The sequence below is a fragment of the Crocodylus siamensis genome, chromosome 1 (assembly GCF_052110815.1).
Source record: "Crocodylus siamensis isolate JL-2025a chromosome 1, ASM5211081v1, whole genome shotgun sequence".
Classification (NCBI taxonomy): domain Eukaryota; kingdom Metazoa; phylum Chordata; order Crocodylia; family Crocodylidae; genus Crocodylus; species Crocodylus siamensis.
The window spans coordinates 185,167,892-185,189,053 of NC_143395.1; the positions used below are offsets into that span (position 1 = coordinate 185,167,892).

Sequence of the window (21,162 nt, forward strand, 5' to 3'; positions counted from 1 at the left end):
ATTAAAGTTCAACCCCCTTTTCCTGTTATGTTTTGCAGCATTAAATAAGGTTCAGGGATCACTTTAAGAATTACAGGCTTCTTGACCTAACAAAAATATAAAGTTTTCTGCAAACAACCATGGATGTTACACCATGGAGGAAAAGCAATTTATGATACCCACACATTCAGCTTCCACAAACAGCTACCCTGACAACTATATTATTATTTGATATCTCCATAGCATAAACTTTATTGAGTAAAATATTGTTTTATGTGGATTATAAGAGAAATTGATTTACAAGATACAGTTTAAACGTGAAAGATAAGTGAACAAAAGACAACCTTGCTATAAAGTCCTGTGAGGCCACCCTTAAACCTGGAGTTTAATTTGACCAAGTAACAAGAGGTGTTTGATGGTGTGGTTTTACAGTGCTTTATTTAATACCTGACCGTCTGCAGGGACTTCATGTTTTGATGCTTAGAAAACATAAAGTGGAATGCAAACTTCACTTCATTTATTATTATTATTTATTGATTTATAGTGTACCTTTCATATGTATGAAGGTGCCTTACACCGAATAAATCAAAGAGCATAAAAACTGAACCACAGCAAATAAAGAACAAATGCAGGCTGAGCCACAAATGTCAATAAATGAAAAAGTGGTTAGGAAACAAGTGTCATTTGTTGCTGATTAAAAGAAAATGACTAGAATCAGCTGTATGGATGCCGCAAGATCAAAGATTTCAGAATAGTTCCAAAGAAGAGCATGCACAATATACAGGAAAAGACAAGTGGAAGAGGCGGGGAACATAAATAATATAGATCAAAGGTGGGGTGGTATTTGTGCAAGAAAGCATAAACATGAGACACAATCCAACAATTTGATGCGAGTCAAAGTTTGAAAGCCTTAAAAGGGAGAAATAAACTTTGCAGTCGTGTAGTATCCTAATCCAGATGTAGGTGGTTATGCTGAACTAGTTTCATTTCACCACTGCTCGCTGAGGTCCCAATTCAGCAAATGCTTCATTACCACTACCCATGTGCTTATGTACTCTGTAGCATCAGTACCTGGGAAAAGATAAGATAATGGGGGAAAGTTGAAAAAAGATCCAGAATATCATGCAAACAATGTTTTTGGTCATAATGATATAACTCCATGTGATTTCAGTGGTAGAGAATCAGGCCTTTTAAGTCCTTAAAGAGTTACAGGCCCTGGATGTCCTTTAAAGCAGTACAGGAAATCACAAATAGAGCTATGGTACTTGACCTTTAGTGGTGCAATGAAACCACTAAAATATATGTTAGGCTGCAAAATGCTGAGATTTTCTACAGTGAAACAAAACAGATATTGATTTTTCCTATATACTTTTTAGTACGATAGTAAGTCAAGCAGAGCTGCTGCTGGATGATTCCGGTTGTCAGAAGTATCATGTAACATGTTCAGTAGAAGTCCGGAAAAGTGAGATTTAATTACCTTTAAATCCTGCTTTGCAGCGTTATCACTAACCCAAACTTTGGATAAACAGAACATTCCTATGTCTCCACTTACATTACTGTAAGCAATAAGTGGAGATAAGTTATAGCTCTTAGGAATGTTAAGAAAACTTGAATGAATCTGATCTGAGTTTTGAGTTTGCTACCAAACAAGAAACCCGGAGTAACATTTTCAAAAGTCCAAATGTGACTTGGGAGTCAAAGCATTATTGAAAGTCAATTGGAAATTTCATCTCAGGTAAATTTAGCATCATATCAGATGAGTTCCAAGGATTTAATTGCTAATATTTCCTGGAGCTCTTCTACATTACTGCACTATATGACCCTGAAATGGAAATTTAGCAATATACAATTGACTCTTCCACGTATGCATCAATGATACTGAAGAAATACTTATAAATTAGCTAATGTTTATGGAAAAATGATGGCAAAGCTCTTTACTAGCTCCTACTGTTAGAGTCTTGTATCAGCCCATAACCCTCAGTGACATCACAACTGGAAATGCTCATTAGGTCACAAATGCCGTCAGTAAAACAGCAGGGACAGATAGGCTAAGCCATTTGTTTCCATGCAGATATTTTTGGCAAACAGACAGGAAACATTAGAACTAGTGTCTGTTATACATAGGCAGAATGGCTCCCTACCTACATTCCCCCCCTTGCCCCCCTCCCCCGTCTTCCACTTGCAGCACATTGGCTAGCCTTTAAGTTTTATGCATTTTATAACTGGGAGCCAGGATGAACAAACAGGTGACCTGAGGAGATGATATCTGTTATGCCAGGGGAGCCACGTGAACCATACAATCCCGTAAACCTTGTATGTAAAAAGGATTCCAATTACAAAAGCATTGGTTTCAATCTACTCCTAGTCGTCTCAAAGGTAGCTTGACTTCAGTTGGACAATAGCTAGGCCAAAATGAAGTGTTACTATGAATTCCACCTCGGCTTTCCATTCACTTCAGAGGGAGTTTGGTGAACAGTGGGAGCTTGCACAACATGCACCAGAGACTGTTATTTATGAGACTGCGGTTGGAATCCTCCCAGCTAAATCTGCCTTGTCCACAAATGACCACTGCAATGTGAAAAACAGATGACTTGCCATACTTTAAATGGAGAGATATGATTGATGCAATCCTGAACAAAAGATTTTGTGCCTAATTAACTAAATCCCCCTAAGGCCTAATTTCTTTATTTATTTTTTTACAAAAATGGTTAAAAGTGCTCTCAGTAATTTGTAATAAGATGCTTAGATAATGTGCTCGCTATCAAGGGGAGTTTCTAGTTTCACTGAGCTCCATTTTTTAAATATCTTGGCAAAGATTTTTTTTTCTCATGCTAAAGACCTCCCATTGACATTGTAATGTTAGCCTGGGAGCAGCTGGGGACTATTTCTGAAATATGGCAGGTGAGAGGGCTTTTCTTGTAAAACCAACATGCACGCAAAGCTGATTTTTCCACCCCTGTTTCCTTATGCTGGAGTTTCAAAGGAAATCAAAGAGCCTGAGGATGGGCTGTCGACACCTAACTCTTTTGGCTCCTTTAAAAATCCCACCTTTTCAGTAGAGCTGAAAAAAACAAGGAGGTGGGTCCTCTTTGGGACAGGTACTTTCTTTGTTCAGGATTTTGTAGCACCTAGCACAGAGCCAGGACTCCTTGGCTCTACAATAATGATACTGAAGCACTCATTAGAAATGTCTGTGCTTCCACTAAAACCAGTTGGGAGTTTTGCCATTGACACCAAAGGCCACAGTGTTAAGTCAATACAGCTGTGCAAAAAATGAAATTTTCTGATTAGAGACTAAACCCCCAAATATTTCACTTCATTTCCAGGGGTCTATTATTCCTCTTTATTTCTTAAATTAAATTTAGGCAAATTTGAACTTCAACCATTATTTCAAGCTGAAAAACTGAAATGCTTTGACTGTTCAAATTTTTATCCATCTTTTTTCTTTGGATTTTTTTTCCCCTCTAAAATTATTTGCATATAGTACTGCTTAATCAAACACTCCATTTTTAGTGAATAAATCACTTGTCTGAAGAGTGCTGCCTTGGTGTAACTGCCAATGCTTATCACTTCTGTAAATGTCTTTAAGAGGAGGCTAGATGTACACCTTGCTGGGGTCGTTTGACCCCAGTACTCTTTCCTGCCATGGCAGGGGGTCGGACTCTATGATCTGCTCAGGTCCCTTCCGACCCTAGAAACTATGAAACTATCCCATGCTAGAATTATGCTCAGACTTTCAGCAGTGTATAGAGCCCAGTGTAAACATAAGAATCTTGCTGAAGCTATATAACACTGAAAAAAGGCCAGTGCCACTCCTGATGGTCACGTGACTGGTCTGTTAGGATTCTTGCTTTGGAATCCAGTTTCAAGGATTTGACATTTCCGATTGTATTAGGAGAGAACTTCAACTTTTCACATGGAGGGTGTCAGTTTTCCTACAAGCGTCAGGACCTAAAGAGCACAAGCTGGAAAAGTACTCTTTGTCCTTGATTCATTTCAATGGCAATTGAGGATACTCAGCATTGATCAGGATAGACTCCAAAGGCATTTTAAAAGTACCTCAAAATCCATTTTTACACAATTTTTGGCAGCCTTTTATTTTTTGCTCAGTTACAGCAATAACTTGCTTTATTAAACTGACATTTTGCAAGTAGTTAGTTCTGAAAATTGACTAAGCCCTTTTGATGTTAGAAAAATCATTTGGGAAAGAGCTGAAATAATAAATGGAAAAAAATAGCTAATAGGAGGACAACTAATTTGGATAACCTTTTTCTTCTACAGAGCAATGACAATGAAGCAAAAGAAAAAATCATTTTGTTAAGGAAGAGGTGGTTTGCTCGGTAAAAATATGAACTGCTTGACTCTGTTCAGTATGCAGACCTCACCTTTTCTTAGGTTCAGAAATGTTTGTTAAGGGTAGTTAATTTTAATTGTGTTTCCCTGTCACCACTATATTAAGTCTGATTGGTGCCATTACCAGTGAGGAGTGGTCCATACTTAGAAAGGAGATGAAATACTTAAAAAGCAGAAATAGAACAGCTAAGTGCTGCAAAAAGAAACAACAGGGATCTAAATTGTGGCTATTTCCCAATGAACCAATGATGTTCCAACATATGATCAGGCAATCGTTTGCACATATTTTGATATTCAAAATTCAAGATGAGTGACTGAGATTTTTTTCTTCTGTCTTTAACTGATTAAGTTAGGAATCAAGGTTTTTGTGCAGATTTGGAAGCTAATTTTAACATTTTCAAACATGCAGTTTTTATGGATATTTCATCTAGACCCATAGATATCTCATCTAATCCCACAGAACATTTGTTAAACACCAAAAGAAAAGGATTAAGAACAAAATTCACACAAATGGGTTTTTTTACACTATTGCTCTATGATAAAAAGCAGACCACACAAAATATGCAGATCCTCATACACAGGGTTGATGGTGCACTCCATTGCACACTCCTATATGTTGCACACGTAGTTTGTCTGCATGCTCTTTGTGCACAGATAATTTTCTATGATAATTATTTTGTCATTCTTATAGTACCCCTTGATAATTCCAAGATATAAACAGGTGTTACAGAGCATTATTGCAACTGGTAATCTGCAAATTTGTGCCAGATAGCTTTGTCTTTGTTAAGGTTTGGTAATAACACCCGTCAGCTTTCCCCTCCTGTTTACCCTTACTAGCCTGTAAGGAGAAGATAAGACACCTGCTGTTAATTCCTAACATGGGGAAGCTCAATATTATATAGTATTCTTCGTTACAAAATTGGGCCAGGCTCTGAATAGCTGGGGTCTCATTCTTGGGACAAAGACTCGTCTAAGGTTGGGCATGGAAAATGGAGTTATCCAGAGTGTAATGAAAATTAGAGTTGGAAGCAAAACCAAACCATTCAAATAGTCATTGCAGGATTCATATTGTCTTCACTGTACAGTCCCTCTGTTAGAAATGTTTCATGAATGAAGCTACAGTTGAGAACGAATTAGTAGTTTCCTCTCACCTCTTACTGAAAGAAGTTGTTTTCTCTCACAGCTACCAATTTTTGCTTACTATTTTTTCGTTCAGCACTATTACGTGGCCATCGCCAATCAGTTAATCTCATAAAGAAAGCTGCAGTACAACACACTGAAGTCACATATATGCCTTCTGCCCTTTGAATCACAGTAGTTAAGAAGGAAAAAAAGCCATCTCTTGGCTCTCCAGGCAGGTAGAGCATGGATTCGTTAATCTCAGAGTAGTTCGCTGAGGCTAGATTCGACAGTGTCATTGTACATTGCAGTCCATGTCTCTTTGCAAAAATGTATACTGATCTGGGAACTCTTGATTGAATACATTCTGCCACACCACCCTTCACCTCACAAGGACTTTGAAGTTTTCTGGCTGAAGATGAAAGCTACAGTATACATGGCAGAGAAGAGCCAAAGAGTCAGGGGGACATGCTAACTTGACGACTTGTTAAAACATGTATTTCCAATAATACTTATTTTTTTAAGGTAATCAAGACGCAGAACTATTTCCAGCATTTCAGCTGTGTTGCTCAGACTGATTAGATTAGATAGTAGTATGAATGGACATCTGAAATAAAGATTTAACAGTAAATTAAATCCAGCCCTCCAAATATGGCTGTATGATATTCATTTCCCAATCCTCCTCCTGGTGTTCCATCATGCCGTGGCCTATGATGCTTCAATCCCAAGGTAGATCAATCTATGGCAATTAGATACAATTGGAGGATACATTCAAAGAGTGAGCTCTCAGGTTTGGAGGTCAGAAGAGGAGACTCGCTTCAGAAGCTATTTTCTGATCACATCTTTTTCCAAAACAGCAAAGCACTTTCAAAGGCCGACCAGACAACGTGACCAAATATGGATGGCAAACAGGAGAGATGAAACTGACTAAGATTACTGTTCTCATCACTGTCATATGTTCATGCTGTTTGGACCTAAAGCAGACATCTGTTGGACAGCTTATTCGTGTTGTGAAAAGGCCAGATATAATTAAATTTTATAATGGTTTCCTGCCAATAAAAAATGAACCATACAAAGAGCAAAAAAAAAAAAAAAAACCCAATGAGATCACCAGATTACATTTTCTTCTTTTATATTTAGGGTTGTATTTTTATGGGTGGAAACTCTCCCCACTGTTCAATCTGGTGGGAAAAGATTCACCCGCTGTCAGAAACTAGCAAACGTGGCTTTTTTTTTTTTGCAGAATAGCAATAAAACCTCTAATTTTGCTTGTGTGATTTTACTGCTTTTCCTCATCAGCCAAAAGAAGATTCAGTTACTGATACTGCTTCATACTTGAAGTAAATTAAACTTGTACAACAGGGAAAAAGGCAATAAGGTAAAAAGAAACTGGTGTGCAATTTGTGAGATCCAAGAAAACGTAAAGTTTGAAGCAGCTGGAGCTAACAGTCTGCCCTTGAGTTGCTTCCACTTTGGTCTGACTGCCAAGCAGGGGTCAAACAAGATGCTTTTTCCAAGTAATAAAAGTGAGGGAGATAAGGCCATCTTGTGAGTTGGAGAGGTTGTAGCTGGATAGTGGAGCCCAAAAAAGCTACTTGCTCTGCTTTCGGGTCAGCCCTTGCAAATTCATTGCTAACACGCACTCATACCACCATGCAGTACTTTTAAAGTTCATGACAAAAGGAAAGCAGGGTTACTGGGAGTTTACAGGTTTAAAAAAAAAAATCAAACTTTTCAGAAATGATTGAACAACCTTTGAGAAATTACAGCTTCCTATATCACCTTAAAGAAAAATGCCTGGGAGACCTTCTGTTTGCTTGCAATTGTCTAAATGGGAGGTTTTTGGTCATTTAAGTGGCATTTTTGGCATAGGTGGAGATTCTCTTTTTATACCTGTGTGCATAACCCTGTGTGCATAGATGACTACATATGCACATACCTGACCTCAAGTCTCACAAACAATAGGATAGTGGAGGTAAAGCTGCAGACCCCAGAGTCTATGCCCTTTTGCCCATCAGGGGTTTAAACCTTTGTCTCTCTGACTTCTAGCACAATGCTGTTACTACCACCCTATAGGTTCAACATTATCTAGCTCCCTCTCCAGTGCTCCTTTCAAAGCTGGACCAGTGCCCCTTGCATTAAAAAAAATGTTGGATACAATTAGTGGAGCAGAGTGCAGATATTTTTGCCTCCTTAAGAACAAAACTCCAGGGTAGACTCCAAGCCTCTCTCTCTCCCAGGCCAGAAGCCATTTCACTGAGCCACACACCCTCTGGCTTTCTCTTTTGTCTCCTGACCCCACCTCTCTCTCCCTGTCTTGGCTTCCCGAAGGCCAGCTTCAAAAGAACAGCTGAAGAGAGGCCAGGGTAATGCTGCAGTTAGTGTGCCATGCTGGTAAGTCATGAAATTGCAGGCCCAAACCCTTCAAGGCACAGGAGGCCAAAAGCTGGGTCTCTAGCTTCCTAAGCGGGTCCCCCAGTTATTTAGTTAGTGGGGCTAAAACACCTGACAGCTGAACATCCCCTGCTCACGGTTTTGGGCAGCCTGCACTTCTGGACCCTAGGTGCCAGTACACATCTATACATGTGATATATACATGTAGCCACAATAGGTACACAGCCTGTGTGTGGCCTTCTGTGCGTATGTATACCCTATGCATGTACTGTGCACTCACCCACGCTGCCAAGAAACAGAACCTCTACTTTCATGTAAGTGCCAAAAATGACATTTAGTTGACTAAAAAACTGCCACTTAGACAACCAAAGGAAAACAGGATGTCACCTCTTTCGTTGGCTCAAGTGAAACATATTTGATGTTTAAAAGGAAAACGGTGGCCATCTTGCTAAAATGTGACATCATCTGTGATATATTGATATAGGCAAATCCAGTGAAAGAAGCATACTAAAGTATTTTTCCTGTTCCATTAGCAGTCAGCTAACTGTGCTGTAACCAATAATGATTTACAGCAGAGCTTTCTCAAAAGGAATCATTACATTGTCAGCATTTTACATATGCACCTGCATTGTTAAGCATCAGCAGTGTGCATGCTCACAGGTCTTCAAGAAAGTGAAGGAATTATGTCACCACCCAGCAGGTCACCATCAAGTTACAAACTCATTTAGAGTCATTTAAATACTGATAGAGGCACAGGTTGTTACCTTGATTCTTCACTGCCTTATATTCTAACTCATCGCAACGCAGTAGAGAATCAGGACAGGCACCATCTTTCAGCAGGGTCAGTGATAATACCAGGTGGCTTAGACCAGCTGAGCTTATTTTAAGAGCTCTAGCAAGGTGCATGATAATAATTAATTTCATATGGCTCTATGTGACTGCAGCAGTTTATCAGCAGTATATGTTGCAAGAGCAGCACACAACTGGAAAAACAATTTTCACTTTACTCATGGTTGGACCTGCTTTTTCTTATTTGAATTTCTGAATTGTCCTCTGATAAAATGCAACCTTTCTGCCAAAATTATTCATACAAACTCCAAGCCTTTAAACATGTACGTGCTTAATCGTATTCACCCATGTGGTCATGCTGACATAAATGAAGTTACCAATGTGCTTAAAATTAAGGCTATGTACAAGTAAAGTTCAGGAACAGAAATGCCTTCAGAAAAGCTGTTTTGCAACATTTCTAAACCAGCCAAAACAAAGAAATTGTGACAATTTAGTAAGAAACTCTTTTCTTGTATGCTTACCACCACCAGGAGGTTAGTGATGATTCAGAGAAGCAGTCAAAAGTTTATTTGAACTCAGCTTTCTGAGCTGTTTCAGGCTTGTCTGTGAAGGATTCTGTGTGGAAAAGTTTGCAAACTCCTGTGCTATTCAAGCTAATTAAACTTTATTACCACTCCTAAACCATGTTGCGACATTAAACATATTTTAGCCTATTCACCTAGTCTGACATCTCATCTCCTTCAAGTGCTTTATTTATCCCAGTGGTGTCATTTAATTGTTGGAGGATTTCTTTTTTAATTCAGCAAGTGTGGTTTTGCCTCAACATCCTTTTCTGCTGGGCCATACTGCACATTCGGTTTTGGCATGAAAAAACACTTTGCAATGTCTGGTCCAAATTTGTTTGTGCTTTTTTGTCATGTGTGTTTTCCTTTGTTCTACTATCTGCATTAAGCTGAGAGTGATCATCTAGGCTGACATTTCTCTGCATCCAAAGCTCCATGTAAACTAAAGAAAGAGATGACAAATTTAATGGACTGGTTATGGTAAAAATAGCAAATTTCACAGTTTGTCATGGATTAATGGAAAGTGAAAACAAAGGCAAATGAAGTCATCCCAATTGTTTTGAAAGGTCCTTTAGCTGTCGTCTAACAAACATTAACAATGCAACATACCAGTGAGTAAGACCTGCAATTTCAGTTTTAAAAATCAGAAGCCATTGTGACATTTTAGAGGTTTGAGCTCCCAAAGCAGATTTTCACATTTCATCTGCCTGGGTGTGTGGCGATGAAAGATCTGATAATACCATTGCATGACCTCAGTATACCACATTTCACAGTGAAATGCATCAATGTAATATCTTTATGGTAGACACAAAGAACTGAATGTTTATGGTGGGGCTTATGACACCATGATATATGTACAGCTTTATCGACATGATTTAAAATTTTATATAGCTCAGTTGAGCCACACGGAAAATGCCTTTAGAAGATTAAGGTTTTTAGTCAATCTTCATAGCTCATTCTTTTTAGTCCTAGTTTCAACTCATTGCCCTTCTCTGTCCCTTCTCAGTTACGACTTTATCTGTTTGAAACTGAGGTGCCCAAAACTGAATACAGTATAGTATTTAGAATGGGGTCTTAATAAAAGAACTGAGTAATCCATCATCATCTCCTTAAGCTTGCATTCTGCTTTCAGAGTCTAAGTCCTGGCATTCCTGTGGCTTCTCTAAATGCTTCTCCATATTGTCTAAATATTTTCAAGAAGAATTCCCCATTGTTCCAAAGTCCTTGGCAAAGTGGAGCAGTTCAATTCTTTTGTACTGTATAGAGAATGATATCCGGTACTGTTTGTTTCTTAATCAATTATATTTGTTACCGAGTGTGCCAATATTTCAAATACAAATTGGATACAAATTGTTTAACCAATAAGTATAATACAGCTGAACGTTCCAAATCAGCTGCCAAAAGCCTCCTAGATGCTATTTCTTGCACACACACAAAAAAGAAGAAAGCATAGGTTGTACTTCTGTAAAGTAATCCATTCAATCTCAAACTGTTTTGTAAGCATTAATAGATTCAGCTGCACAGCAACATTGTGGGATACATATTATTATTATTCCCATTTTTACTAAGCAGAGAAACTGTGAGAGAGGCAAAAAACCACACAGCAAGTCAAATGTCAGAGCTGGGAAACAATGTAGATCTCTAGTCACAGCCCTGCTCTTTAACCACTTGACTATGTTTCCTCCAATGCTTTCTTATTTTATTCAAAATATAGAGCACTTCAATTTTTTTTCTCAGGGCAGTTTCATGCTGAAGATAAATGTTCCTTGCAGATATTTAGATGACACTATCTTTTACATGTGGAGACGGCAGTACAAGTATTTATCTGGTTCACAATAAGTTTCTTTTTGCGCTGAAAACGGAAGGTCAAATGACATTCAGCTAGAACGTTTAGTTCATTACTTCTGTTGTTCTGCAATAAGTATACAAATGGTACTAACATTTGTGTAACACCCCTTACATCTATACCATTAGAGAATGTCATGCGTTTGAACTAGACTTTCTAAATCATTTCTAATGATCACAGACATTAGACTTCTTTAAATCTTGCAGGACAACTCAGCTATTTGAAATATCCAACCCAGTTTTGCAGATAGAAATAATTTTGATAAGCATCCAAACAAAACCAAACTTCTGGAGCTCGTAAGATTCATGTACCACTAGTTTAAAACATGTTTCACTTTCTGTAGAAGCTGGAAGTAAACATTTAAAAAATGTTAGGTCTTTTCAAAATTTCTCCAAGTGGCTTTTGCAAATCACTTAAAATGCTTTTAGCTTCTGTTGAACATACATTGAAAATATTACTTAGTGACAGTATATATTGGTTTAAGTTATACTGCTTCTAATACCTTCCCCCCACCTCCCTGCTTCAGGTTTTCTTTAGGAAAGAGACAACATTTCTAAAGATGTAGGTTTTCAGAGTATTTTGGAACAGTGATAGCCTTGCTGTAGTAAGAGAGTGATGCCAATTTTTGATCCCTCAAATAGGTTTTTTTTCAAAAAAAATTATTTTTTCACATTGGGGGCTTAAATTTAATTGACAGCTAGAAAGTTTGAAAACATTGTCATTAGCCTGTTTTTTGAGATTGAGAAGTTATATAATTTTTTGTTCGAAAATCTTTGAAAAGTTGTTCATACTTCTTCCCTTTCTCTGCTCATTGACAGAAATGACTTCACAGAATTTGGAATGACCACATTTTTTTAAAAGCATTTTCTCCTCAAATTTTACATGGCAGGGATAGCAAAATAGATGTGATTATAAATTGATAAACACAACAGAGAATTACATGGCCTGAAAGAATAACTTCATCCTTAATCTTTGAAATGTCCCCTAATACTTTCCAAAAGAAAAAAAAAAACCCTTCTATATCTGGTAAAACAGCTCCTTCTCTACTCCCCAGATATCAGGCTCAGGACCTTTGACGGAATCAGTACCTGATGAACAGAAGGTTTAAGTGACTTTCTGAAGGCTGAGCACTGCAGGAATCTTGTAGCAGAACCTGGAGCCAAACCCTGATTTATGAGGTGGTATATCCACATTTTATCCACTAATAATCCTCCCATGTTTTCAGTTTTCAGTACTTAGTTATGCCAGCTGTAAAATCAGGTATCTTGGTAAAGGACATTGAAATTTGCAGATGGAAACAACACTAGGTATGAGCAAAAGTTATTATTAGCCACATTTTTCAGAGGGGATAACTGGCACTCAGAGATGCAGAATGGCTTGCCTGTGGGGTACAGTGGTCTATTGAGGTAAGTACTAGTACAGAGCAAGTAGTGTCGCCTGCTTTCTAGGTCTGGTTCTGACACTTCATTTGCCTATGCTTTGTAAGTTATTTTGATACTAACATTCAAAGGAGAGGTGAGCTGTTATGCACATGTATTCACAGCTACCATAGCTATGTCATCAACTTCCAATTTTTGTTTTCTCTAAACCAAATGAGATGAAGTTCTGCAAGTGCCCATTATTAACCTGGCTAGATGATTTGCACCTATAGCTTGCTAATCTGGCAGCCTATTGATCCCAATTTCTTACCTGTAAAAAAATCACAAGCTAGTTCCTCAGCTGGTATAAATGTGTGTAGTCCCACAGAAGTCAGGGTAGCTACACCGATTAACAGCTGACATGTATCTGGCTTCATGTGCCTATGCAAAAGAAAAAGAAGTGACTTCATAAAATAGCGAAATTCCCAAAAGAAACACGGTTTTAAAAAAACAACAGAATATAAGTATTTAAAGAATTTAATACTAAGGAAATTAATACTTCAAGGACATCATAAACCAGAGTCTTAGATCACATAAATCCACATATCTGGCCTCAAAAACATACTTTGCCCACATAACAAAGAAATACATTCTCCATATTCAACTCAGTAAGGAGTTGTATCACACAAGCAAATCTTTGCAGGAAAAAAAATACTTTGCCCTTAAATAAATTTAACTTTGCTCTTAAATAAATAGCATGCTTTCATAATCTAAAATGATTTTACTTTCATAGATAGCTAGATAAGACATGCTGATCAAGTTAAAATACAAGCCCACATACAGGATTTTAACATAAACTAATATTATGTACTTTTCCTATTAAGCTACATATGAGACATCCCATACTTTATTCACATTGAAAAAGTGTTGTGCTAATAATATTTTACATGTAACTGTATCCCTTAAAAATGTATATACCAACATCAGCATATAAAAAAAATAAGGTCCAGAATAACCAATCCCAATTTCGGAGCTAAGTTTGTTGTACTGTAGTGAAATATGCATTTGCTAGTTCTTGTTAAGAATAATGAGATTGTTGATTATCAGACAGTGCAAGGCACACTATCTATTATCTATTCTATTTCCTGCTCATGAAACCTGTGATAAGTTAATACACTGTTGTCACACAGCAACCATAACCGGCTCTTGAAATAAAGACTCCAAGAACATCTTCCGGTTTTCTTTTGAACATACTAATTTGTGACTACTTCTCAAAGCATTATCTATGTGGCAACCATGTACTTCTGAACTGCCACCACATCATCCTCACCTCACCTTGAGGGCCTCGCCCGCTTGTTTCAATAAAAGCATTATGTCAGAGGTACCTCCACTGGTTAATGCTCCCAGAACTCCATCAGAGCCTGGAGGCATTTTCAACAGGAATGCAAGTTAAAATGCAGTGAGTCATTTGTATCAACTTATTTTGGATTAGGTTAGAGGGAGAGCAATGCAATGGACAGCGGCCATTCCTACAGGCCAACCAAGTCTATTCTAAGCCTATGCTCCTCTTCATTCCATGCCTCTCAAATTCAAAGAAACCCTTGCAAGGAAACTTCAGTGGCAACAGAAGAGAAGGACTAGCAATCTCTTTCCATGCCTTCCCAGGCAAAATTCATAGGCATGTGTTTTTTTCTGGCTCACGACCATAAAAGAAAGCATTTTAGCCCTTGGGTAAAGTCCTGGCCCAACAGCAAAGCTCCTGTTGGTTTCAAACAGGCTAGGATTGTTATCTTTTGATATTATGGCTCTTAGTGCTTAGTTACATGTGTTATGATGAGTTGTGTTCCTGTGCACACAAGAATGCTGTTGTCTTTGTGCGTCATACATGGATATATAAATACAGAGATATATGAGATCAACAACCAAAATCACCAAGTATTTAAAACATCTTGCCATTAATATTAACCCCCACAAACAACCCTACATCTGTGTAAATCTTGAAACTTTGCTTTTTTTTCTCACTGAATTAACTCCAATCATTTAAAAGAAAAAACATTTCAATACATTTTTCTGACAGGTAGGAAATTAACTGCATACCAGGAGCTATTGAATTCAGCTTTAACAGTATCAATAAACATTTCTGATTAAATTATGAAATTGATTTTATAATTTTGACCATTATGTTTTTACATCAATATCATCATATGACAGTAAATGTAGTTACTGCTTCCTTATTGATCTCAGACATGGCACTCCAAAGTACTCATTTGACTATATTACAAAATCAAACTTGATTTCCTGTAGTACTGCAGTAACCGTGGGTCATAACCTGATATGAAGAACCAAGAATAGATGGATCATTGGGTTATTAAAAGATGTGTTTTCCCTGTAGAAGCCAAGCAACAGTTTTGCCAAGTTGTTTTAACATTTTCATGGCAGGATCTGACTTGCAGGGATGTTGTTATTTTTGTGTGCCAAACAGTAATCCTTCCCCTTCAAATGACGAGCTATGTATCATGCTTCTAGTAAGTAATATCAATACTGTTTATTAATGAGAAGGAACAAAGTGTTATTTACAATGCTCATCCAAGCAATCCAACAAAAACTCAAAGTTTCCATGGCTCGGGAGTATTACTCTGGGCCTCACCAGTTCCCTCTGTCAGGATAATAGTTATGTGTTGCACCACTCCATTTCCCCATAAGGTTTAATGTTCTGTTAAGAGAATGCATAATTCAAAAGCTCCAGTGTTGCTCTGATACATGCATAATAGTAAATCAAAGGTGTAATGTGCTGGATATTTATGTCTCAGGGTTAAGAACAAGTCTGATCAGATTAGAGGAATTTCAGTACTGGGCATTTTGACTGTTGTAAATTTTTTTCACGGCCCCTCCCATGTCTGAACCTTTCCAGGCTGAAGGACTAGAAGGAATCTCATTGATCTAAACTGCCATAATGAGAGAGAAGCAGCAAGTTGAGTCTTTAAGCTGTTTTGGTGGATTCCACTTTTATAATGTTTGTGGGTGTTATAATGTCACCTCTTCAAAAAGTGAGTCGTGCATGTTTCTTCCTGTGTAATTAAATACATCTCCTTCAAAACGTAACAAATCCTCTAGGGTTTGGGTTTGAGGGGGTGGGAAGGGTCAGATGGCACTACAGCTCAGATCATTGATGCTGGATTATTCTTTACCAAAGTTTTTATAATGATAACAAGTATTTGCTGTCACAAGCCTGTGGATAATATGGTACATTTTCATCCCTCTTGGCTAAATGTTCTCTAAAACAAAGCATCTACAAAGGACATGAATTTATTTAGTTGCCTACTCTTAATGAAAAAAAATACAAAAAAAATACAAATGAGAGGACACTTTAAAAATAGCAAATTAATGCCCAGGGGAATGCAAGATTTATATAATGCTGGGTAAAATCAGGCACAATCCAGGTATGAACTGAATAAACTTCCTACTACCCAGACTTGTATTAGTGAATATGCCTTGCAACCCTTTTTTGCCACACCTATGCTTTCCTAGTTGTGCATAAAAGCTTCATCAGGAACATCATCCAAAATCTCATTTTTCATATAGCCCAACCTTCTTGTCTATCCATTCCTTTCCATCTAATCCTTTGACATTTTGTATTTGGCCTTCCATTGTCTTCCATATTGCACATGTATATAAAAAAGTGCTTTCTACTTTACTAAAGCTTCTGTTTTAAAGGATGAAAATAAAACATAGGCCAAACTGTCAGCTGCGGTAATTTGCCATGTCAGTGAAGCCTTCAATCGATTTACATCAGCAGAGGATCTAGCCTAGTCAACAAAATTTGCAAATTTGTACAAAAATGAGTCAGCCAATCCTGCATTTGGGTCCTCAGGTAAACAGTTTCACATTGAAATTGGCATTTGGGACCCTAAGTGCTAGTTAGAGTGCTTACACAAACAGATAAGTACTATCATTTAGGTGTCCAGACTTGAAAAATGAGAGATAGGGTTTTTCAAATGAACAGCTAGCAGACCCTACTGCCACTGAAAGTCCTGGAGAACTGAATACCCAGTTAGTTCCTTTGTAAATTTCCTGTTCGGTCTACAGTATTTTTAATACATTTTATGAAATGGAAATAGAAAAGTTTAGATTCATAGATGTTATAGATGTTAGGGTTGGAAGGGACCTCAGTAGGTCATCGAGTCCAACCCCGGACTCAAAGTTAAGCAAATGTTGCCCACTAAGTCTAAGACATTTTGCCTATCACCTGTTAGGAAATTAGCATATTCTACTTGTCCACATGGCTTCAATTGCTTATGTATTTTGACATCTCACAACCTTTAGTGTTTACCCTAACAACACCACTGCAAGGTGGGGAAACATTATTATCTTCACTTTACAAATAGATCATTGAGGCACAGGGACAAAAAGGATACATCTACACAGCAAATTTATGGTGCCAGATAGTTGTACCCTCAAATATGCCAATGTTGGAAGCCATGTAGTCTGCACAGCACTACAGGTGGGCAAATTAGCACTTCTGAATGATCATGCCAATACCTTTCCCCATGCTAATTAGCTTGCCTACAATGCTGAAGAAATACAGCTATGCTACTTCGGGTTCAAGAGTCAGTCTGGGCAAAGCAATGAACCATACTTGAAGGTACCACTAGCATGGTAAGTATACTGTGTTGATATGAATTAAGTGACTTGCCCAGTGTCACATACGAAGCCTGCAACAAATTAGGGAACTGAAGTTAGTTTTCCCATATCTCAGGTTAGCACCATACCTCCCCTTTCCCTACCTTTCTTCTCTAGTATGTCATAGTTCTTTTCCATGAACTTAGCATTTGCCACTGGGCCTGCATTTCCAAGAACTCAGCACCAACTGTGATGAGCTTTTTTGAAAACCTGGCTCCAGTTGTGGATTATGACCCCGTTACCTGGTTATTAGTGGACGCTTGTTGTGCACCTTCCGAATAACTTTGCTTTTGAGAGGTGCTGAGTCTTTCATTTTCCGTTGAAAAGTGATATTAGGCCTCTCAGCCCTGGATTCATAGTGGTAGAGAGACTTGTTCTGCCACAGCTCATGTTGTACCCATTCTGTGAATTAAGCAATGCTGTTCAGCCTTGAGGTCTGCTGCTGTGAAACTTTTCAGAAATCCTAAGTTAAATAAAAAAATATATAAGTATAATTTGGAAAATACATTATTCGGATGATGTGTGTTTACACATACACACATATTCAGCAGAGCCTTTCAATGCTTCCCCTACCAGGACCTGCAAACAGTAGTTCATTGACTATGGAGTTCACTAGCATGTTCCAGATTCCAATGTAAAAGAAATACATATTCCCTTGCGTTAGCTGAGGTTAAACAGGTGTTTTTGGTAAGGAGTGCAGTTACATTTTGATTACACCAACCTAAATTCTTACATCATATAATGCAACATGATACACCCACATGGACCCTTCAGTGCCAAACCAGGGCCTCCAGCTTCATGTTGTTATAATTGTGTTTTCCATTAATCTCAGTGACCTCTGCAAGCGTCATCTACAGTCTCTTTTTTTCTAAATTGCTCTTTCCTTCTGCGTGGGAGCAGAGAGACAAATGGGCAGGCACAGTCAGACTGATCACAACATAGAACAGTAGGTGGGTTAAGAACAATAACTGTGTGAATGAATGAACATTCAAGTTTTTGCCTTATGCTTAACCTATTGCTCTGATAATAATAATACATATTCTCACATGGCTTGATTAGCTCCCATATATTTCAAAAAAGGGACAACCAACAGCTTGAAAGAGATTTGTTTTAGGTCCCATATAGATGTACAAAACTGTGACACAACCTATTTCATTTAATAATATACAAGGCAGCAATATCAGGGGAGAAACAGAGAAGGCTGTATCATGTGAACAGGGCGGGGGGAGGGAATTCTGATTTAATTTTATGCAGTAGCTCCATAAATTTTAAATATGGTCAAGTCCTAGCTTCAGTATCATTCATTCAACCCTACTGCCTTCACTGGAGCTGCAGTTGGTGAAAAGGAGAACAGAAGGTGACCTGATGGGCCTAATTCATCCCTGATACAAGTTTTATCTCTCCACTGAAGTCAGTGCCTTGAACTTGTTTGAAGGGGTCAATGATTTCAGTGTAGTTATGCCAGGAATGCTTTTGGCCCAGAGTTCCTAAAAAACAAAAGAAATGAATGTGGGGAAATAATATGTCTCGGTAGAAAATACTGATCAAAAGCCATGTATGAAAATAAGAGCTTTTCACATGGTGCAGTTTAATTTAAGAAATGGAGTGCAGCATTTCTAAGTGACTCATCTGGTTCTTAGCTCTGCAGGTGTATTTCTGTGCACTCTGGAAAGTGTTCTCTGACAGATGTACATTATTATGCATAGCAACAAATAGTGGTGCTTCTTACAAAGAGAAGCTCAGGTGGGGAGGAGTGAAACCAGCGCACCTGTTTATTCATCTTCCCCTCTCTTGCCATTTACTCACTTTAAAAAGATCATTAAATTATGTTTTTAAGTAGGAAAAGAAACAGCTTCAAAGGGAGATGTTCAATGACCTGAAGAGCTCCTGGGTACCCATTTTGGACCTGGGTACCAAATTCCCAGATGTGCCTTTCAAAATTTACCTCTTAATTACTCAACAACTGGTGACAGTTATTTCTTTTCCCAGCCCCAGAATAGCAGCATACTACACACATTTCTCTAGGTGGTTAAGTTTCCTTTCCGTTCCTTTGTGGTGAACAGCCACAGGACAACATTTCCAGCAAGTGTGATATAGTATTTCATTCACTTTGGGCTATTTTCTCCTTCCAACAAATTATTATAGCTGATATTTCTTTTTCTTGTCAATCACTTACACAGGACTTTTCATTGCTGTTCTTAAACCCAGGTTAGGCCGACAATGTTCTTCCACTGAGGATTTCTTCTAACTCACCCCCAATTCATTTTACTGCTCTAATCTTTTTTTCTCTCTAGAATGTAATATTTAAGGTAAAAGCTTCAATCTGAGGTGGTCAATGGGAATTCTGATTTTAGTGGGACCAGGATTTCATCCAGGTACCTATATTTTTGTGAGCAGGTTCTGTCCCAGCAACAGCATCAAGTACAGAAATGGAGGAATTTCTTCTTGACACATGTCTCAGCTCCTTTTACCAGCCTTGCTATACAGCTCAATAAAAACCTGAGCTTTTCATTCATCTCAAGTTAGATGGTCCAACCTACCCCTTATGAAACAACGGCCATAAGCTGACTGACAGTAGGTTCAGACTAGACTTCAGGAGGCACTACTTCACTGTCAGGGCGGCTAGGATCTGGAACCAACTTCCAAGAGAAATGGTGCAGGCTTCTTTCTACCCTGGGGGTCTTCAAAAGGAGGCTAGACAGCCACCTAGTTGGGGTCATTTGACCCCAGCATCTTTTCCTGCCATGGCAGGGGGTCAGACGAAATGACCTGCTTAGGTCCCTTCCGACCCTACCAACTCTGAAACTATGAAACTCTTACCCCAGTAGCTGTCACTTCTGGGACAAATATGTCAAAGCCTGCCTTGGGAATGATTAGGTCCATCCCTTGCCCCTCAGACAGGGCCAGCACAAGTTCACCATTCTTTGTTCTTCTCCCTCGCCATTGCCTGCCATACAACAGGACTTAGCGGTTTCATCATTGATCAGTGACAGGTGTCTACAAAACCTTTTATATGTTTCATCATGAGTTGTGGCTGAGTCTAAAACAATGCTGGGTTTTTTTTTCCAGGAAAGTTCAAGGGGCTGCCATCAACAGGGTGGAATGGATTCTCCTGGAGGTTCAAAGGGAGAGCGCAAGATGGAGATGCAGCTTCCTTACATCTCTTCCCTATGCTGATGGGGCTGAACAGAACACTTCCATTTAAAAATCATAAAACACAGCTCCTGGAAGACACCTTCCCTTCACAATCAAATAGGTATTATTTTCTTGTCTATGTTGAGGTCCAGGCGCAGGTAGACACCCTCATGGAAGCCCCATATCTCCTCTGGTATTCTTTTTTTCCCCTCAGTATTAGTCCACAAAACCTGTAAACTTGAAATGTTCAAGCTCCAACATGACTTGCCACTATTCCTTTAATCTCCATGCTTATTTAAACTTCCCCACAGTATGGCAGCCATGCTCCTTTAATCCAGAATTGGAAAGACATCCTACACTGAGACATCCAACAATGGCTCCAGTAGGTGCCAGCTGTGATCCATTTTGTGATGAGAATTGTTGCTTCTTAGGAACTGACTGTCCAAACTGTCATTGCATAAGAACAACTACCAATCTGGGCTAAAGTTGGGCTGAACCCTTAAAGACGAGAGGCTTCATATGCTATTACCGCCCCCCCATGAGCTATCTACTCCCCCAACAAAATTGTAGTGATTTTCTTTTAATCTATTTCTCCAGTGTGTACCTCCATTATTTCTTAGTAATGAGCATTTTTTTCTGCATACTGCAGTGAAAAATGTCATTTCCCAACAGTCACTGCACAACCATATCTGAAATTATGCCAGTATTTCCTCTTCCAAGTATAAGAAAAGAGTACTGCAGATAACAAAATATGGAAATTCTGTCTTTTAATGATGACCTCTAAAGAATTTTCCTATACTACCAGAGCAAGGCCTGCCAAATATTCTGTGAGAGGACTCCTTGATCCCTGTGGCACAAGTTAGTGTTTCAGTGATGGCTGAAAGTCAACTCGACAAGGTTTTGTGGAGTGAAATAAGAATCTATCAAAACTTTAAATTGTAAACAA

General features: G+C 38.4%; 1 long non-coding RNA gene across 2 annotated transcripts in view; it reads right to left on the reverse strand.

Annotated features, from left to right (window-relative positions):
• Window positions 1–356: 356 nt before the first annotated feature.
• The window catches only part of LOC149873766 (uncharacterized), a 197,071-nt gene continuing 176,265 nt past the window's right edge, over window positions 357–21,162 (reverse strand). For both annotated transcript variants that reach the window (XR_016439882.1, XR_016439883.1), the window contains 3 exons: window positions 17,324–17,544; window positions 12,733–12,842; window positions 357–1,050 (listed from right to left, as the gene is read on the reverse strand). This is a non-coding gene — a long non-coding RNA (uncharacterized LOC149873766). The remainder of the gene's footprint in view (window positions 1,051–12,732; window positions 12,843–17,323; window positions 17,545–21,162) is intronic.